The 4,869-nt window shown below is 44.9% G+C and overlaps 1 pseudogene; it reads right to left on the reverse strand.

The window, feature by feature from the left end:
• Positions 1-2,385: 2,385 nt before the first annotated feature.
• LOC148774416 (ubiquitin-conjugating enzyme E2 variant 1 pseudogene) lies at positions 2,386-3,200 on the reverse strand (annotated as a pseudogene).
• Positions 3,201-4,869: the final 1,669 nt, after the last annotated feature.

The raw sequence follows: 4,869 nt of genomic DNA on the forward strand, positions 1-4,869 counted from the left end.
CTTCTAGAGTTACTTCTCCACTGAGCTCCAGTAGCATACTAGGCACCTACCGACCTGGGAAATTCCTCATTCAGTATCCTATCATTTTGCCTTTTCATACTCTTCATGGGGTTCTCAAGGCAAGTATACTGAAGTGGTTTGCCATTCCCTTCTCCAGTGGACCACATTCGGCTGTGGTCCATGTGATCAGATCGGCTAGTTTCCTGTGATTATGATTTCAGTGTGTCTGCTCTCTGATGCCCCCTCGCAATACCTACCGTCGCCGGCCCCAGCGGCGCAGACGCGGGAGACGCGGGCCCCCTGCGGCGCAGACGCGGGAGACGCCAGCCCCCAGCGGCGCAGACGCGAGAGACGCCAGCCATCTTTACTTATAGGATGTTAAATCCCTAGAACTAAGTTTTTTTCCCAGAAAAAGATGCATGGAAACATCAGTTGCTTTTCAGACTTGATAGTCGCTGCTTCAAAAGGTAATTTTACACAAATACTAAATTAACAACAACAAAAAAAAAAAAAAACACCCTTAGACACAACAAATTGCTTTCATTTCGATATGCACCCACATCTTAGCATTTCATGGTCCTAAACATACAATTGAAAAATACAGAAATTTACCAGGGGTTTCAGGGATCCGCCATGCACACTGAGTTCTTTTTTCATCTATGCTGAGGACCGTGAGAAACAGCAGCATGAAAACAAAAGTTCGCACTGAATTCAAGGCTCTTTTTGTTCCAGTTGTCAGATTCCAAACTAGACCCAAATGGATTGCAAGTGTGACCATACAAGAGCCCTGTTTAAAACATCTTCAATTTTTAAAATAAAAAGCCATTACTGGAAAAGAAAACAATGCATTCAGAGGGATCATGTGTGCTTACGAGTGTCTTCTGTGGCCTTTCTTCAAGTTTAACCGCCAAGGACTTTGAGAGCTGGCAGGTCTGAGTAACCCTGGAGACTATTCTTCTAGCTTTATCAAAACCTGAGCTAAAAAAAAGAAAAACTGCATCAGCTGATGATGACAGCAGAGGGTGGCAGGGCTGAGAACCTAATATTCATTTCCCAGGCTGGTGGAAAGTAACTAAATGTGGTTCCAAAACTAAATGAGAGAGATCAGAGACTCTTTCCTGATGGCGTCCATCCAAAGCAAGGAGGTGAAATGGAAAGTGCTGGGTGGCGACATTGCCAAAAGAGAACTTGAGGAGGAGGAAGGAAAAGTCATCACCCCTCATAAAAGTTGGAGGAGGAGATATGGGGAAAGCTAGGAATTCCTGAAGGGAGCAGAGTGGGTAACAATCTATGCTTTGCCCAAGGGTGATAGTAGAGTGGGGACAAGGATGATGGCTTGGAAGGAGGAGCATCATTTAAGACAAAGAAAGAAACCAGGGATGCAGAAGAAGCACCACACACACCCAGCAGTAGTCTCACAGGCTATGACCTGAAATCTTCACATCTACTCTAACAAGCCACCCCAAGCTGGAGGGCTGTTGCAGGGAGGGAAGGAAGTAGGGGAAGGGAAGGGAGAGAAGGCAGAGATCCTAGGCCTCACACATTATGTGGTGTGTCTTTTCACGGTTGAGTCAGATGTGCCTCACCGGTTGTAATGAGAATCAATGTAAATATACTTTCTTGAACCCAGAATTTCAACTATGTGGAAAGTGGTTACACTTCACAGGATGATACGTTATAGCAGAACTTAGGTATTTCAAATTGACAAAAAATTAGCATCATTTGCAGTAACTTTGGAGAAGGAAATGGCAACCCACTCCAGTGTTCTTGCCTGGAGAATCCCAGGGAAGGGGGAGCCTGGTGGGCTTCCGTCTACGGGGTAACACAGAGTCGGACACGACTGAAGTGACTTAGCAGCAGCAGCAGTAACTTAAGATAAACTGCCTTTGAATGAGGGTTTCCTTTCCAGTGGGCTTCCCTGGTGGCTCAGATGGTAAAGAATCTGCCTGCAGTGCAGGAGACCCAGGTTCAATCCCTGGGTCGGGAAGATGCCTGGAGAAGGAAATGGCAGCCCACTCCAGAATTCTTGCCTGGAGAATTCCATGGACAGAGGAATTCTTTCCAATACTTTGAGGTCTACAAGAATTATCTAGAAAATTTACTACTATGGAAAATGTGTGTGCTCAGTCTCTCAGTCATGTCTGACTCTTTGAGACCCTATGAACTGTAGCCCACCAGGCTCTTCTGTCCATGGAATTTTTCAGGCAAGAATACTGGAGTGGGTTGCCATTTCCTCCTCCAGGGGATCTTCCCAACCCAGGGATCAAACTTGCATCTCCTGCATTGGCAGATGGATTCTTTTCCACTAGCACCACCTGTGGAAAATGAAGACTGCTTAAATCAAATAGGGGTTGTAGCGGAGGGCCTGTGGTTTCTCTTTTTTGATTAATTGCTGTAATGCTGTCCTTCCCAGGGCTGAGGGAGTGTCACATTTTCTTTAGACATCATTAGGCACTGAGGCTCTTGCAGGACAACTCTGATGCTCTATGAATTCTGCCATTTTGCTAGCAGGGATATGACTCTTGGGTCCACCACTCCATTAGAAATATTAACTCCGTTCATATTTTTGCTATAAATCTTACCAAAGAGATAGTGCTTTGGGTATTTATGTCCACGTTCTATTTTAAGACTGTATATTCAGTTTTCATATTGTCTGAGCTCATGGTGGCTGCCATCTTACATTGCTGTTGCTCTCTTCTCCTCTTTACTGGAGATTCTGAGAGCTTTCAGCTTTCTATTTTGGCAGATTCTGCTAACAGAGGTGAATAATAGTAGCAAGGGAAAGCTTCCTTCTGAGGGGAAAAAAAATTTCCAACGTAGAGAAATGCCTGTCTTTTCCCTCGAACCATTTCTCCTGGTACCTGGGTGGGAATAATATATAGAGTCTGAATCATAGGTCCAGCTGACTTCAATAAAGACAGAATACCTTTAGAATTGAAGCCACATGTTATAATGGTGGAGGAAAAGAGGGTAAGAAGTGACTCCCTCCTGACTTTGTGAAGCCTGCATGTTTACCACCAGATTTAATTTACTGATACATGAGAAAGAAACTTCCATAATATCTCTTCAAAGTATTCTTATCTTCAGTTTTCAGTTGTTCGTGGATAAGTCTAATTTTTATGAGTACCATGGGGCTTCCTACTTTCCCCACTCTATTGAAGAAGGAAGTGAAATATACGCACTGACCTTTCATATCGCATAGTTAATAGGAAGCAAAAAATCATAAGCCCAGATCTCTCTGACTCTGAGCCTAAGCTCTTTCCACAGTACCACAGAGCTGCTCTGCCTAGCATTTTGATAAGCAAAGACCAGCACACCTGATGTTAGCACAAAGTACCAAAAGTAGGGAAATCTCCTGGGGCTAGTGAGCAGCTTTTGTAAAGCTATATTCTATTATAAAAACAAAGGAAAAACTGTCCTAAATGAAATTCTTTCAGACATAAGTAAGAGAATTTCAGCTCAAACTAGATTAAGCAAAAGGAAACTAATTACTTCAATGAACTGGTTAGTGTAGGGATTTGCCACCTTCATGCACATATGAATCAAGGGACTTAATGTTCTGTCTTGCATCTTCCCTATCTTTATCTCTGTCTCTTTGTCCTTCACCTATCAGGCTGATTTCATTTTCTCCTACAGCAGTAAATCTTTCTCCATTAGGCAAAGGAAGATGGTCCTTAACAGTCCCAAATTAACATTCTCCCGGCCTAACACACTTAGACAAAAGAGCATCCCTTTGTCTCAGTATCAATATATCAGTCCCAAAGAAGACCATGATTGACACTATCTACCTCTGGAACAATCGCTGTTGCTATGAAACGAGGTACCAAGACTGGCCAGCCAGGGTGGGTGAGCAGGAATGGAGTAAAGGATAGAGAGGTAAACTTCCATTAGAATGTAGTGGGGGAAGATGGTTTCCAAAAGAAAGAACATAAGAGGCAGACGCGGGAGACGCCCGGCTCCGGCGGCACAGACGCGGGAGACGCCCGGCTCCGGCGGCGCAGACCCGGGAGACGCCCGGCTCCGGCGCAACCGACCACGTACAGAATCGTGGCTGAGAGGAGCTGCCCCGCGCCCAGGGTTAGGGCGGTGGCCGAGAGGAGCTGTACCACGTCCAGGAGGCGGTGGCTGCTTGGGCACCGGAGGGCCGAGAGGAGCTGATCCACATTCAAAGCAGGAGGGGCGGCCTTGAGGAGATACCCCTCGTCCAAGGTAAGGTACAGCGGCTGCACCTTGCTGGAGCAGCTGGGAAGAGATACTCCACGACCAAGTGGAATATAAGAATCCAGTGTTCTGGGGAGGAAGGAACAAGATGGCGGAGGGATAAGACGGCGAGACCCCTTTCTTCCCCACAAATTCATCAAAAGAACATTTGAACGCGGAGTAAAGTCCACAAAACAACTTCTGAATACTGACAGAGGTCATCAGGCTCCCAGAAAAACAGCCCATTGTCTTCTAAAGGACAGAGAAGAAATCCAGCTCCACCCACCAGAACACTGACACATGCTTCCCTAACCAGGGAACCTGGACAAGTCACCCGTCCAACCCCACAAACTGCAAGAAGAGGGAAAGGCCACCCCAAGCAAAGCAATATAAGCAAGATGAAAAGGCAGAGAAATACCCAGCAAGTAAAGGAACAAGATAATTGCCCACCAACACAAACAAAAGAAGAAGATATAGGGAATTTACCTGATAAAGAATTTCAAATTTTGATGGTGAAAATGATTCAAAATCTTGAAAGCAAAATGGAGTTACAGATAAATAACCTGGAGAAAAGGATTGAGAAGATGGAAGAAAGATTTAATAAGGACTTAGAAGAAATAAAAAAGAGTCAATATACAATGAATAATGCAATAGATGAGATCAGAAACA

Source organism: Moschus berezovskii, chromosome 22, assembly GCF_049115385.1.
Source record: "Moschus berezovskii isolate FMDL1 chromosome 22, NW_MosBer_1.0, whole genome shotgun sequence".
NCBI classification, from domain to species: Eukaryota; Metazoa; Chordata; class Mammalia; order Artiodactyla; family Moschidae; genus Moschus; species Moschus berezovskii.